The 16,913-nt window shown below is 46.2% G+C and overlaps 1 long non-coding RNA gene across 1 annotated transcript in view; it reads left to right on the top strand.

Annotated features, from left to right (window-relative positions):
- The window catches only part of LOC144799185 (uncharacterized), a 366,493-nt gene that overhangs the window by 19,589 nt on the left and 329,991 nt on the right, over positions 1 to 16,913 (top strand). Inside the window, exon 3 of the long non-coding RNA XR_013603771.1 lies at positions 14,449 to 14,563. This is a non-coding gene — a long non-coding RNA (uncharacterized LOC144799185). The remainder of the gene's footprint in view (positions 1 to 14,448; positions 14,564 to 16,913) is intronic.

Here is a 16,913-nt window from a genome sequence, read left to right as displayed (position 1 = left end):
AGGGTGGCGTTGGGACAGGACCCCACCCAGTGCAAACTGAGATGCGTCAGTTTCCAACACAAATGGCATCTTAGGGTCCGGATGTTGAAGAATGGGAGCTTGTGTAAACCTCTCTTTTAGGAGTTGAAAAGAGGTTTCGGCAGCCTCCCCCCATTTGAAAGGGACATTTTTTCTCAAAAGGGAAGTGATGGGATGAATGACCTTGGAGAAATCCTGAATGAAACGCCGATAGTAATTGGCAAAACCGAGAAAGCTTTGCACGGATTTGACGTTCCTTGGCGTTTTCCAAGTTATGATGGCCTTCACCTTACTCATGTCCATTCGAAACCCTTGAGCATCAATAACATAACCCAAGAAGGCAACCTGTTGGACATGAAAAAGGCATTTTTCCAGTTTGGCATACAGGGAGTTTTGTTGGAGCCTTTCTAACACAGTTGTCACATGGTTTATGTGGTCAGACAGAGACACAGAATAGATTAAAATATCGTCTATGTAGACCACACAAAACGTCTCCAAACACCCCCTCAACACTTCGTCCATAAAGAACTGGAAGGCAGCTGGGGCGTTGCAGAGGCCAAAGGGCATTACTCGATATTCATAGAGACCAAACTTAGTTCTGAAAGCAGTCTTCCATTCATCCCCTTTCATTACGCGGACCAGATGGTAGGCCCCGCGGAGATCAAGTTTTGTAAAATAGCGAGCACCTTTCAATTGATCCATTAACACAGGAATCAGGGGCAGAGGATAGCGGTTCTTGATGGTCACCTTGTTAATGGCTCGATAGTCAATACACGGTCTCAGCTCCTCACAATCCTTCTTCGATATGAAGAACATGGGCGAAGAGGCAGGGGAGGTGGAGTGTCTTATAAACCCAGACGCTAGATTGTCCTCTATATAGGTTTTGAGATACTGTGTTTCCTTTTCTGTCAGGGCATACACCCTGCTACAAGGGATGTCCGCACCCGGAATGAGGTCAATCCGACAATCGTAGGTGCGATGAGGAGGTAATCGGGTAGCCTTTTGCTTATCGAACAATGCGTGAAAAGTCTTGTATTCATCAGGTAATGCGGTGGCGCAACAAAAGGAATCAACAGTACATTCACTTGCTAAGAAGGTAGCGGGTGAGGGAACTAGGGGGAGAACTTGGTGTATACCTTCCCGACAATGTTCCTTGCAATACTCAGACGTCATACTGACTGTACGTGACGCCCAGCTCACCAAAGGATCATGCAGAGTCAACCAAGGCATACCCAGAATGAGACGGAACTGAGGGGCATCGATCAGGTCGAACTGGATGTACTCACAGTGATCCTCCCCTACTCTCATTAACAGGGCTAGCGTATGGTAGGCGACAGGGCCAGAAGTTAATACTGTACCATCCACTGTTTTGACGTTTTCAGGTATCTTTTTCTTTTCACAGGGGATACCCATGCTGTAGGCATAGGTCTGGTCTATATAGTTTCCAGTTGCACCTGAATCTAACATAGCATCTAGTCTTACAGGGTCCTGATTGGTAACCCATAGCGAAACACTCACGTTCATATGGGCTACGGCAGGGTGTAAGGTATTGGCGACATAGGGGGAGACCTTATCTAGAGGTCGTCTCGAATCAGAGGTCTCTATCTGATCCAAGACAGTCAGTTTTCCGACGGCTCACTGGAACTAAGAGCCGCCTGCCCTCGGGGAAGGGAGGTTTTTCCCGGAACGTAATTTCTAGCTCGGCAGTCGTTAAGGAAGTGCCCACCTTTGCCACAATATAGGCAGAGTTTAAGCCTCCGTCTTCTGTCTCTTTCTTCCCTGGTGAGTGGACCACGTATTCCCCTATTTGCATGGGTTCCGGTCCTTCTGGTGACTTAACTTTTTCTTCACCCCCCTGTCGGGGTTTGACCAAGGGGTAAGAATATCTGTTATCCCCCCCTTTCCTATCCCCTTTTCTTTCTATCAATCGGTGATCTAGTTGGACGGTCAAATCTATTAACTCCTCACAGGTAGTAGGTAATTGCACCACCTGAGCTAATACGTCTTTCAGTTCTCCCCGGAGTCCTTGGTAAAACAAGGAGATCCTTTTCTGAGCCGGCCAATCTGTTTCCACGATAAGGCGGTTAAAGGTGGTGATGTAGGACAACAGATCTTGGGATCCTTGTCTCAAGGTCATTAATACATGATCTAGGGACACCATGTGGGACTTCCGATCAAACAATTTACGGAGTTCTAGGCAAAAGGCAGAAAAATCATGTAAAACAGGGTCATTCTTTTCCAATAAAGGAATTGTCCAGCTGGACGCATTCCCTCCCATATAGGACATCATAAAAGCAGTTTTGGAAGCTTCGTCCTGAAAGACCATAGGTTTGCATAGGAAATGCAGATGGCATTGATTCAGAAATGTCTCGAATTTACGTGGGTCCCCATAAAACCTTTCGGGAGGAGCCAGGGGTATCCCATGGTTTTGGATTATATGAACCGTGGGAGTGGTCTCGGTAGAAGTGGAAGGGGCTGCCAACGAACCGCCTAGTCGGAAGGAAGGAGGTGGCTGCAGAGTGGCCGGCCTAATCAAAGGTTTCACCACCGGTTCTCTCATAGCAAGGTCTGACACGTCTTTGCGTAAATCAGAGACCTCTTTATACAAAGCCTGGTTCTCGGCACGGGAGTTTTGAACCTCTTGTTGAAGGCCTGAAAAGCTCTCCAACAAGGAGGTGAGAATAGTATCAGTATCCATCGTCTAGGCTGGGCTGTATTCTTGGGCTTGTCAATCTGTTGGGATTGAGAGCAGCGCAAGAACACGCAAGCGCCACTAACCTTACTCTGATGGCCAGCAGAGACGATAGACGATATTCCTTCCGACTCCGCACCACACAAGCCCCAACACTGGCATTTACCCACTGTTTGAGCCTGTACGGATAGGGGCCGGGAGGTAGATGGACATCGGGGGATAGGTACTTCTAATATGGTCTGGTTGCTACACCATGAGGTTACTGGTACTGGGACACTGCAGGTAGAGGAGGAGACAGAGAGCAAGAGGTTAGTACCGCAGAGGTAACTATGTGAACCAAGAACCCCCCCCTTGGAATTCACACTCACCAGTTTATCCACCCCATGTATCCTAGAAGGAAATCCAAGCATACGCAAAGCACACTAAAGCAAAGGTCACCAGAAGTACGGAGAAGTTAACTTCACTCCTCTACCTACCGCGTAGTAGGCACAATATAGATCTATAGGACTACAAAGTACAAGCGTGATAAGCGCCACGCTTCCAAGAACCACAATACCTCTTGTGGAACTGTGTAGGCCAAGTAATAGATAAAGTCAGCAACCACTGACAGAGAACACAGCTTTCCCCACAATGTAAACAAGAAATGGCGGCAGTCTTGAGACCACTTGCAACGGAAAAAAGATACAAACGAACAGGAGGCGAGCCCGCACTCCTCAGGAATACTTGCACGACTGAATATGACTGGAAACAGAAACCTTCCGGGATTCTTTGACCACGCTGGCTCTTCCTCGGCGTCGTGCAGAACCGGGCAATACTGACCACGCTGGCTCTTCCTCGGCGTCGTGCAGAACCGGGCAATACTGACCACGCTGGCTCTTCCTCGGCGTCGTGCAGAACCGGGCAATACTGACCACGCTGGCTCTTCCTCGGCGTCGTGCAGAACCGGGCAATACTGACCACGCTGGCTCTTCCTCGGCGTCGTGCAGAACTGGGCAATGCTCGAAGATATTTGGCTCATCTGCTATGAGACATGACAGAACGCAATTGACAAGCACCGTTGTTTTCCGGAGGTGGGGCTTATATAAGGTCCTCCCATTGAGCCAACCCCCAGCGCCGGGTGGCCTTCTGGGACTTGTAGTTCTTCCGCAAAGGACTCGCAATACGGAATCTTTTACATTTGGCCTTGTCGATGGTAGCGATCGCTACAGTGGTTCAGCCTTGGAACCTTTATCTCCTCTACATATTTCACCGCAGAAAATACCTCTACAGGTTCCACACAAGCTACTGGATTCTGAGGACAGTGATGAGGATTCTGTTATTGAGGAAACATTTGGAACGGCGACAAGTCCTTCCGAATTGAATATAAAATATCAAGAGGACGACCAAGAAAATCAGCATTCGCCTGAGCAAATGACATCAACTGTGACTAATGTCCCTTCAGCCCAGGTGCCAATAGCATTGCTCACCAACCTTCAATGCATGCTAGATGACTATTACAGGCGTTTTCCGCCATCAGAGTCAGCAGGAGTCAGCAGGCTCTGTACCTCCTACACCGGTGGTTGAGACGCCTTTGCCTGACCTCAGACCTCCAAGGTCTCCTCCACCTGCACCATCCAATCAGCTGGACAAACAAACAGACGAAGAATAAAGAGTCATTGATGTCGGAGTGGGATGATTACCAGGTTCAAACTCCTTCTCCGTCGCCACCGGCAACTTAAGATTCACCTCCAGTGGACGTGGGAGGATTTCACCTTTTAATGGAGCGGGCCACGAAACGCTTCCACATTCATATGGAACATACAGAACAGGAATGCTTCCTATATGATTTTAAAGACCAGCCAAGGAAGCAAGCAAGATCTATACCTATTATTATAGATTTCATTTGGAAGGAGGGGATTAAGGTCATGTCTAACCCGGCTTCCATTCCTCCTATCCTGCCAAGGATTGATAAAAAGTATAAGGCTCCAGAGAAGTCCCCTGCTTGCCTTATAGGACAACCAAAAGTGGATTCAGTAATCGTTCAAGCTGCACAAAAGAGATCTAGGAACCCCTCATCTCCAATCGCGGCTCTACCTGATAGAGACGGTAGGCGCCTGGATGCCATTGGCAAGCGTGTGTCAATGATGCCAGCTGCCACGGTCCGAGCTGCTAATTCATTGGCCATCCTGGGCAGATATGACCGGCAAATGTGGTCAGATATCTCGCCATACATAGACCAACTTCCAGAACCTTCTAAGTCTGAAACGCAAAAGATTCTACAGGAAGGGGAAAGAATCTCGGCTGAGATTATTGATTGTGCTGTTGATGTGGCCTCAACTGGCTTCAGGCAATTAGCAAGTGCTGCTGTCCTGCGTAGGCAAGGTTGGCTACGCTCCACTTCGTTCCGTCAGGAAGTGCAAACAAGGGTATTGGATATGCCTTATGACGGAGAGTTTCTGTTTGGTCCGCAAGTGGAAGAAGCCCTGCAGACAATCAAAAAGGATACAGAAACCGCTAAATCCTTGGGCACCCTGCAATTTCGTAAGCCGCCCTTTCGAGGAGCGGAAGGACGCGGATCGTTCTCTAATCGAGGCGGATATTCACAACAGTCCTCTTACAGACAGGGATATCAACGCTATCAAACACAGCGTTATCAATCCTTTGGTCAACAAACCAATAATTATTCCCAAAACAAGAGGAGACCGGCCTACCGCGGAAAGGATAAACGACAATGAGCCTTATCACCTGCCACCGCTTCTGTCCCAATCTCATACAAAAATTGGAGGACAAATATCAAAATTCTACTCAAAATGGTCATCAATAACATCGGACAGGTGGGTCCTGGACATTGTGGCCAAGGGCCATGCCCTCGAATTCGAACAGTTTCCTCCGAACTTTCCACCAAAGGGACCACCTCCAGCTCATCTAAAGGAGCTGTTTACCCAAATCAATTTGATGTTGAAGAAAGGAGCAATCAAGAAGGTTCCTCATACGCTGAGGGGAACAGGATTCTACTCCAGATTTTTTCTAATAAAGAAGAAGTCCGGAGAATGGCGTCCAATTCTGGATCTCCGTGCCCTGAACAAATATCTGAAGAAACTAACGTTCAGAATGTTATCACTACAGGAAATACTGCATCTCCTATCGGCTGGAGACTACATGGCCACCTTGGATCTCCAAGATGCATATTTCCACATCTCCATCTTACCTCGACACAGAAAGTTTCTGCGATTCAGAGTGTCTGGCAGGGATTATCAATTCAAGGTCCTTCCCCTTGGACTGCGCTCGGCACCCAGGGTCTTTACAAAGGTTCTAGCTCCGGTAGCAGCACACCTCCGGCTGGAGGGAATACAAATATTTCCATATTTGGAAGACTGCCTTATCAAGGCCAGTTCTTACACAGACAACCATTTACAGCAGTGTCTAGCTCTCTTTCAATCTCTGGGCCTTTCCATCAACGTCAGCAAGTCCCAGTTGGTACCATCCCGAAGACGAGCTTTCTTGGGGGCGACCTTAGATACCAGCGGCTCCAAGCCTTCGTGTCGGACGAAAGACAAGTCAGAATACAGGACATGGCTCGACATCTACTTTAAAAAAAGTCAGTTTCAGTCCGACGGTTCAAATCCTTTCTGGGAATGGTATCGTCTTGCATTCCGTTGATACCGAATTGCTGTCTCAGAATGAGGCCTCTTCAAGAAGAACTCAGCTTACAATGGCTGCAGGTCTCTGCTTCATTCGAGGACCTCATCCAGATCACCCCTCGCATGCGGGGTTCCCTTCTCTGGTGGATGCAAAGAATGAATCTGCAATAGGGCTGCGCGTTCCTTCAGGATGCACCAAACTTTACGATCACCACGGACGCATCCCTCGAAGGCTGGGGAGCTCATCTTCAAGGACTGACAATCAGCGGCAAATGGAGCCCTCAGCAGAGACTTTGGCACATCAATCTGTTGGAGCTGAGAGCCATCTTCCTTACCCTCAAATCATTTCAAGCAATCATTCAAGGAGCCACTGTGTTGGTTCGCACGGACAACACGACAAGTATGCACTATGTCAACAAACAGGGAGGGACAAGATCGGCTCTCTTGTCTCAGGAAGCCCAGGAGCTATGGGCATGGGCAATATGGCACAGAATCCATCTTCTGGCGGTTCATGTACTGGGAACAGAGAACGTTCTTGCAGACACTCTCAGCAGGACAACAGTGTCCACTCACGAGCGGAAACTTCATCAGCAGATGGTGGATCGGATCTTTCGGCAGTGGGGTCATCCAGATCTAGACCTCTTTGCGACCAAGAAGAACAGCAAATGCCGGTTCTTTGCAAGTTGGCATCCCCACAAAGACTCTCAGGGGAATGCGTTTTCGATCAACTTGTCTCAAATATATGCCTACGCTTTTCCACCGATACCGCTAGTTCCCAGAGTCCTGTGGAAGATGAAGAAAGAACCGTGTCGGCTGATTCTTATTGCCCCCAGATGGCCTCGCCAATATTGGTTCACCGAGCTCCTTCTCTTATCGGAGTGCGAACCAATCCAGTTACGTCCAACTCCGGATCTGCTCTCCATCCAGGACGTCCGATTTACCATCCGGACCCAACATCTCTGAAGTTAGCGGCCTGGCGCCTGACTACCTTGAGTTCGCCCACCTAAACATTCCTGCAGATTGTAAGGAAGTACTAGCCAAAGCAAGAGCACCTGCTACTATAAAGACGTACAGTCTCAAATGGAAACGTTTTTGTATCTGGTGTCGTTCAGCTGGAATTCATCCTCTTTTTGCTAAACCAGAGCAAATCTTGCCTTTTTTCTCACATGTGGTGAATTCAGGATTGTCTCATGCAACCCTAAAGGTTTTCCTGGCAGCGATTTCAAGATACCGACAAGATGGGACCACTTCTCTTTACTCTTCAAGGATTATACAACAATTCTTCAAAGGTCTCTTCAGAAGGATCCCTCCGGTACGTCGTCCACCACCATCGTGGCATCTTAATGTAGTGTTAGCGCAACTCATGCGCCATCCTTTTGAGCCTATCCACAAATCCGATATGAAATTCCTTACGTGGAAAGTGTCACTTTTATTGGCTTTGACTTCCTCTAGGAGAGTCAGTGATATCCGGGCTTTCACAGTTCATCATCCTTTCTTACACAGTTCATCATCCTTTCTTACAGTTCACAAATTACTCAGGTGCCTTCAGACTTCCACCTTAACGAGCCTGTCATCTTAAAGACATTTTTTCCTAATCCACAATCCCCTGCAGAAAGGGCATTGCATACACTGGACATTAAGAGATGTTTGAAGTTCTATTTGCAGAGTACTTCTATGTTGCGCAAATCTGATCAACTATTTATCACATATGGTACGATTCGTAAAGGCCAAGCAGTATCTAAGCAAACAATTGCGAGAAGGATCTCTGCAGCTATTGACTTTTGCCATACACAAGCAGGACGACCTTTGCAAGCCGCTCCTAGAGCGCACTCTACAAGGGCAGTGTCTTCCTCAACTGCTCTTTTCTCCAGCACATCTGCAGAGCGGCGACCTGGGCCAGTCGGCATACTTTCACCAAACACTACTGTTTGGATGCAGCCAGCGAAACCGATTCTTCAGTGGGTCAAGCAGTTCTGCGTAATCTTTTCAAATAGGGTGAGCCTCTGTTTCCCACCTCCTATTATGGCTGTCAGACGCTTGTTATGCTTATTTTGTTGTGCACATGCTCTGGTATTTGCATTTTATCATGCTTTTAGTGATGTGATTATTTATATATATATATATATATATATATATATATATATATATATATATATATATATATATATATATATATATATATATATATTCCTGCTCCACACGCACCAGATACTGAGTCACTCTCACGACGGGTGCTGTCACGCGTTAGTGCAGACGCGCAATATCTTTTGCTCCAGTTTTTCCCCGTTACAGGGACACAAACGACAGCACTCACGGGATGCTTCCAGTAAGCAGTATGCTTTAATTAAACAACAAAAACAGACGCGTTTCGGTGATTCCCTTCCTCTGTGTCAAACCGTGCATTGCAACGGGGCGTCATTTGTAATTCTTATTCATGGAAACAAAAACAGGACTAATGCGACCCTCAAAATTACGGGCGCCATCTTGGAACATTGTTTTGTTTGTCCAACAGTTTTTACACAATATTGATTTAACACAATCTTAGTGTTCAAAACGCGAATTTATTCGTGGGTTGGTGGGAGGAGCAGGTAGCCTGGGCGACAGAAAACAGCACATGGACCGCGAAAGCAATTTCGTGGTACAGATACATTGATGATCTGTTTATAGTGTACAGTGTAGAGCCATTGTTACATACAGCCAACAACATGCTGAAATACGTAAGATCTTTTCACGAAATTGGAACTTGGTCCAAGGAGATCCCATAATAGGAGATCTAGTAAAAAATAAACCTGAGATCACCTTCAGGAAATCTCCTTCGCTAGGCAATGCTATTGTCAGTAGTACTATGGACGTTCCCAAAAAATGGTGGGAACGAATTACAGGTTTTAAGAAATGCCAGAGCTGTAAAGCCTGTAAACATGGCATAAACAAAACCCATTTTATCAGTCCTTTCCAGGATACTCCCATTGCCATCAGACAGAAACTGGGATGCAAAACCGAGTATGTAGTATATATACTACTGTGCCCTTGTGGCTTACAATATGTTGGGAGTACTCGTCTCCCCGCCCACAAGCGCATCCTCCAACATCTACGAGCGATCATTGGGAAAGATCAGTCTTACCCCGTGGCCAGACACTTTGAAAAACATCACCAGAGCAATTCAGATCTTTTAAAATACTATTTGGTGGACTCTGTATTACCTTTAAGGAGGGGAGGAGATAGAGATGGGAAATTGCGTCTCTTAGAAACACGCTACATCCTCGAACTAAATAGTAAACAGCCTGGGGGACTGAACTGTAGTGAGGATCTTTATACATGCCTCTGATCACCTATGGTTCTATAAACTGTCGTGCTGGCACCAGTATGTCTTATGAGCAGAAAAATTTCTTTGTATATATGTATATTAGGCAGCCTGTTTATATCTGTGATCCTATTTAATAATAGGTGGAATTTTAATGCACTGTCACTTTAACAAAGATCTTAACTAATGACCCCCAAGGAAGCACACAGTAGAATGTGAGAATCTACGTAGACTCGAGGTCATTAAATGGAGAGTTACTTACTTGTTCTATACCCACTGTGGTATTATTCTATATCGAATCAGGAATTTTATTCCCATGTGATGTATTACCACTTACATGCTCTAGGCCGCATACTTATATTTGATGTCCAAAAAATCAGAATATGCAGAAGGTAGATTTACCTATAAGAATAATAGGCCTGCTATTCTTAGTTTCCTTTATATAGAAAACTAGGGACACTGTAGTATTTGTAAATATGGTGTAAATATATGAAATTTAGAATATATTTTTTAAGGAAACAAAACTTTCTTTTTTATGAAATATTCTTATTGGGTTTTTCCCTTTTATATATATGCCTGCCTATATTCCTGAGTAATATCTGAGGAGAGCGACAAAAAGAATGTATATACACAATGAATTGTTATTTTTGATTCGAGTTTATATTTCAACTTGTAAACAATGTACCACTAGAGCACTATGCTCAAAACTCCGTTTTTGTACTTTTTGTGAATTGATGTATATCACTTTAAATTTTAGAGGATATAGTATTGACCATGTGACTTTCCACACTACTTATGTCACTTCCTTTCTTCTCTGCATGACATGTGATCAAGCCTCGGCTGAGACGAAACGCGTCATGGCGACTGGTGGGCTGTTACTCACGAAATAAATTCACTGGAAACGAGAGCACCGAGTTTGTGGCTTTTTTCAATTTTCGTTATCGACGGAAGCGGATGCCGAGTTGGTTTCGAACTACTGTGAATATATATATATATATATATATATATATATATATATATATATATATATATAAATTTCTATGGCAAAATGAAACCCCTCATTTTGTTCCTTTTCAAATTAAATGTATTAAGTGTTACCACTTTATTCCAATCAAGATGACTTCAGGTGTGCCATACTTTTGTCATAAGTAATACTGTTAGCGTTCTAGTTGTTCTTTAGAACACTCTGGGACATTCTGTCATTGGTCTATAGTTGGGCTACATCTGGCTGATATTTGGGCTACATTTGGGCTCTTTTGTCTCTGGTGGCCATCTTGGGATACTGCATATCAGAATTTTTTTAATGAAATATAAGAGGATTTGAGAAGTCACTTAAAATGTGCCCTAAGGTTTCTTTCTTCAGCACTAATCATAATTTCTATGGCAAAATGAACCCCCTCATTTTGTTCCTTTGCAAATTAAATGTTTTAAGTGTTAACACTTTATTCCAATCAAGATGACTTCAGGTGTGCCATACTTTTGTCATAAGTAAGACTGTTAGCGCTCTAGTTGTTCTTTAGAACACTCTGGGACATTCTGTCATTGGGCTATAGTTGGGCTACATCTGGCTGATATTTGGGCTACATTAGTTTTTTTTTGTCTCTGGTGGCCATCTTTGGGCTACATTGGGCTACATTTGGGCTCTAACATATATATAGCCCAATGTAGCCCAATATATATTTTTTCAAAGTTAATTTTCGTAAAAACCACTGGAGCATATATCTTGAAACATAGCAAAGGCACATCTGGGTACCAGTCCCTACAATTTTGCCAGGTTTGGTGGAAATCCATTCAGCCGTTCGGGCTAAAAGTGAGTCCAACCGCCCTATGGAAATTAACATGGGGAAAACACGTTTTGGGACCCCCCTTTTATCTCGGCCCCCGCTTGACGGATCCCCCCGAAACTTTCAGGGAAGGAGCGGAGGACAGCGAGGCAAAGTTAAGCAAAATTACAGGCAGATCCCTCATTTGGCGCCAAAGTTATTCCCAATAGAATGTTGCGGATTTCCTATGGAAAACTATCCTAACTATAACTACCTACTGGCGACCGCCAGTAGGTAATATATATATATATATATATTTCATGGTTATGTGCATCTCATATTATTAGCTTATGCTACAAGGAGCGTCTTCCAGACACGGATGTGTACTGCTCTCTACTCTGATTCAGGCATGTGAATCTATGAAAGACACCCCTAATACTGGAGAAGAACAATAGTTACTTACCTGTAATCTGTGGTTCTCCAGTATTGGTGTCTTTCATAGATTCACATGCAACCCGCCCACCTCCCCTCAGAGGCTCGTAGGCTACATTGGTTTACCATCACTCCTTGCGAGAAAATTTGAGAGGCTGAGCCTCTGGGGAGAACCTTCTGGTGGGTGATGTCGCCTGATTGGCTTCAGTTTGGTCTATACAAAATGACTAGGATAGTCATGAGTGTGGAAGTTTTTTCTCCTGTAGCTTGGGCTGCTTTACTTCCTGGTTGGGAATTACTTGTTTTTACTATGATATTATGGCATATTATTGCTATTTTATGTACCGTGGGACTCCCACTCCAACGACGGTGAATGATTCAGGCATGTGAATCTATGAAAGACACCAATACTGGAGAACCACAGATTACAGTTAAGTAACTATTGTTCTTCCTATTCCTCCTGAGTGTCATCTTCACTCGGAACCATTGGTCAATGGAGCCCTGACATCATAAAGCTACAGAAGGATGTCAGTTTGTGGGGAAGGATGTATGACATTACAACGCATGCTTTTACCACGCATGCTGTTACAACGCAAGTATTACAACGCAAACCTTTACAACGCATTACACTTGGGGGTGCTGGATAGTGAATAATTTAATTTACTATTCCAACTCCAGTCCCCGTGGACACTAGGGAAGGTGTTGGATAGTAAATTAAAACTATTCCCTATCCTAGAGCGCCCCCCAGTGTAATGCGTTGTAAAGGTTTTCGGTGTAATACTTGCGTTGTAACAGCACTGCGTGGTAAAAGTTTCGTTGTAAAGGATGATTCCCGTGGGGAAGGAGGGAGTGACATACATGCCATCCTTCCAATATTCTGATGCAGACTCTTTTATCAACACTTTGATCTCCGACATCTCAATTGAGGGTGCCGACTCCACGTCTTTTGACAACTACTGAACTGGTTCCGGGCCCTGCCGGGTCGGAAGTATCACCGGCAGAGTGACCTTAATTCCAGACACAGCCTTTTCAGAGCCCTGAAGATTCGTGGAAGCGATGAAACACGTGTCGGCTGGCTGTTTCTTGAAAGAAAATTAAAGAACTACATTGGAATAATACTGTACAGGAGATCCCTGATTATTCTCTTGCTTTGTTGCTTTCTTTTTTGTATATTTACTCATATACGACCGAATTGATTCTCACGTTTGTGCGTAGGGTACTTTACTTGTCTTCGTATGCAGACGACACCCAGCTGGTGATCGCCTTCTCCAAAAACTGTCGTACCAATCTGGAGAAGTTTAAGGAGGATCTGTTGGTCATCTCGAACTGGATGAAGGCTAATTGTCTTCAATTAAATGCCAGCAAATCCAAGATCCTATTGTTCGGCAAGGACCGGGAGCTCTGGTCCGAACAACGGTGGCCTGACCATCTTAAACCCGCCCCGTCACCCAAGGAGGTTGTAAAGAACTTGGGTGTTTGGCTGGATGCTGGACTGACTTTTGAGAAACAGACAAGAGTTGTTGCCGCGGTCTGCTTTGGCCTCTTGAGAGGATTGAGGCCCTTGCTTGGCTTTTTTCCTCCTAGAGTGCGCCAAACCATCGTGCAGGCCTCCATTCTTGCTAGGCTCGATAATGGTAATTCCTTATATCTGGGTGCCAACAAAGCTAGTATTAGACGACTGCAGAGGGTTCAGAACGCGGCAGCACGTATGTTAGTGGCTCTACCAAGATCTCAGTTGGTGGCACATGTGCTTCCTAGGCTACATTGGTTGCCCGTTGAAGAACGCATTGAGTTCAAGGTGCTGTGCATCTCTCATAAAATCTTGATGCACCAAGCACCTACAGGGCTATCTGGTTTATTGACACACTATATGCCCAGGCGTGGGCTTGTTTGTGTCCCAAGTCTGGAGAGCGAAGGCTGGGGGCCATTCGTTCAGCCTCCTGGCTGCCAAACTGTGGAATTCCCTTCCAGCGCATATCCGTGATATCTCTCATCTTCTGACGTTCCGTAAGTCTCTAAAAACCTGGCTGTTTCCTACTGTCTGAGGTTTAGTCGCTTTTGGGTCTCTCTGTTTTTTTCCTTGGGTTTCTGGTTGCGCTGGGAAGCCTCGTCGCTGAGGCAGCCATGCGCATTATAAATCTTTTATAAATGAAATAAAATAAATAAATAAATAAATTGTGTAACTGTCAGATGTGCTAAAATGAAGATATTAGAATCTGTAATTCATGCGTTTTATTATTCGCTTGAACTATAGACTAGACCTTCCTCACTCAACTTATCAGATGAGTTATTTGATATTGGTGTACCATAACCTAAAAGATTTCCAGTGAGAAGGGTATGCAGTGACATGTCTGGCAATCAGATCTTTTAATCCATGTCCACATATAGGTGCTAGAGTTGAGTAGAGAGTGGTTACAAATAGGGCATAGGATTGAGAGATGTACGCTAGGTTGAAAACAACTTGAGATTTTAATTCATAGTGAGCTGTGGATTTTCACAATATTGCAGAATCCATTATTATTGTTATTAACGCTGTATAAAAAAAACAGTTGTTTGCTCTATTGGATTACTATGAAAATATTCAAGTTCTAATAATAGGCCAGTGGACTTTTCCATCTGCAGAATATACTGATTGACCAGCAGTGGCAGTATTGCAGAAGAGAATGCCCCTGCATTTCTGAGACGAAAAAAAAAAAGCAACGTCATCAGCCTTCTACTTCATTCATCAATTTCTATGGTAAGTCAAACTCACATTTAGTCATTGTGAATGTTATTAAAAGATGTTCAATGTCCTCAGTACCTTATAGTGGGGTCTTCTGAGTAAATATAATTTCTGTCACCATGGTAGTAATATGGCTGACATTATGGAGCTCCTGATAATTAATCAGTGACTTTGGCTATCTCCAAGGCTGACAAAGCCTGCTTTAGACACTTGTGTAATAAATATGTCATCAGAGGAAATACTGCCTTTGAGGCTGGAATGAGCTGTCTTTAGTTGAGCGAATGACTTACTTTCTCCTAGAGGGAAGCTTATTTACCCTGTTTCTCTGCACTGTCCATGTGGGACTCTGATACTCAAGATGGATGTTTTTTATGATCGACATTCTTGTAACTCCATCACAATTTCAAAGGGAGCCCAATGCTTTCAGTGGCTCTCAGAGCTTTACCATGACACGGCCTACTTGCTATGCAGTCATAATTACAGATAGTTACCTAGTGCATATTTGCTGATTCCTAATCCTCCTGAGTGTCATCTTCACTCGGAGCCATTGGTCAATGGAGCCCTGACATCATAAAGCTACAGAAGGAAGTCATCTGACATGAGGGCCAATCGCTTGTCTAGCAAGCAATAGGATACCTTTATCATAGTGTTGAAATGTGTAGCAGAGTAGAGAGGATGCCCAGCTGAAGACGAAGATGGTGGGTTTGAAAAATGTAGGCATTATTTTAGATGTATACATTTTTAGAAGGTGTGGTTGAACATAATATTCTCGACTTCACTATTGTGTAACTGTGTGATGTGCTAAAATGAAGATATCTGAAAGAAACACGTTAGTTAGATTCCTTACCTTAGAATAACCCCCAGGCGTCAGACTGGATCCGGAAAATTTTGCGTAGCAGTAGGCAGGCGTCGTCTGAGGCTCCGCGTCAGTCATCGGCGCCAAGATGATGTCGTTGGAGTACTTAGACGCCGCCCTTGTGCGCGGACGTCAGTTCTTCTTTTTCCCTTGCCAGCAAGCGCAGGTCCAGAGAAAGCAGTACCTTAGTCACTATTTGATCATTATTGATCTCTTCTCGAGTCTTCACGACTCTCGGTGCCGGTAGGGATGCCCGGGTTCAAGCCCTGTACAGACTGCAACCGACTGATGTCTATTACCGATCCCCACCGCCGATGCCTGTATTGCCTTGGGGTTGACCACGACGACCGGTCGTACCCCGATTGCCGGGCCTTGACGTCGAAGGCTAGATGGGAGCGGTCCCGTAAGCGCCTCGAGCTCCGGCAGTCGGCCCCGCGCCGCTCACGGTCCCGGTCCAGGAAGGGGTTGAGGGACCGGTCGCGGGGCCACAGTCATCGAAGCTCGATGAGTTGACACCATTCATCGGGCTCCAAGTACTCAGGTAAGAAGCACAAGAAGTCGAAGAGACGCCATCGCTCTTCCGACTTCCCCCGACGCTCGCGCGACCCGGCCGGGAGTTCTGGCGACACCGGCTCCGCGGCTCCGCCAGAGCCGCGGCCAGCTCCATACCCACCGGGCCCTGGGCTGAACGCGACGCCGGAGGAGATCGAGGCCTTCCTCATGGCCATGAGGACCCTCTCTCCTCCATCGGGTCCCGCGGTGCCTCCGGGCCTCGCGGCCCCGACTGGGAGTCCAGGCGGGCTGGGCGCTCCGGCGCCATCGGGACCGAAGTCGCCGAAGCACCCGACGGCACCGGACAGGCTCCCACTGGATCCAGTTCCCGATCCGGGTCGCCGCTGGGCGACCTCACGACCCCACCGGCGTCGACCCCCAGGGTGTCGTCCCCGGTGCCGTCCCCGCACGGCGCCACCCCTGATCCCTCTCTAGGTCTGGATCCGGCATTGGACAGATGCCGCATTCGACGCCGGCTGAAGAGCATTTCTTTTTTGATCCGGCTCCATCCTTTGACCCTGCATTTCAGGAGAAGGAGGACGAAGGGGATTGGGAGGGGTCTGAGGACCCTCTGACACGTGAGTGTCAGTCCTTCCAGGACTGGACAGAGGAGCTAGGGGAGGCCAGTGGTCTTGATACCTCCCCTGACACTGGCGTTGTCTCCCCTCCTACCGTGGCTACGGAGGAGGGGGCTGCTTGTAGTGTGGTGCTGACGTGGGCAGCCAAGGCCTTGGCGCTTACGCTCCCCGTCGCTACTGTCAGGTCTAACATCCTCACTGAGGTCCTAAAACCGCAGACTGGCGCTCCGGAGCCTTTACTGCCATTTAATGAGGCTCTCATGGACGTCCTGTTGGGCACCTGGTCCAGGTCCGCTACAGGCCCCCCTGTAGATAGGAACGTCGCCAGGCCCCACCACCCAGCTCCGGGCGACCCTAGCTTCCTGTCCACCCACCCCAC

Source organism: Lissotriton helveticus, chromosome 12 (genome assembly GCF_964261635.1).
Source record: "Lissotriton helveticus chromosome 12, aLisHel1.1, whole genome shotgun sequence".
NCBI classification, from domain to species: Eukaryota; Metazoa; Chordata; class Amphibia; order Caudata; family Salamandridae; genus Lissotriton; species Lissotriton helveticus.
Note: the sequence above shows the minus strand (reverse complement) of the source record. Positions and strands in the feature narration are given on the sequence as shown.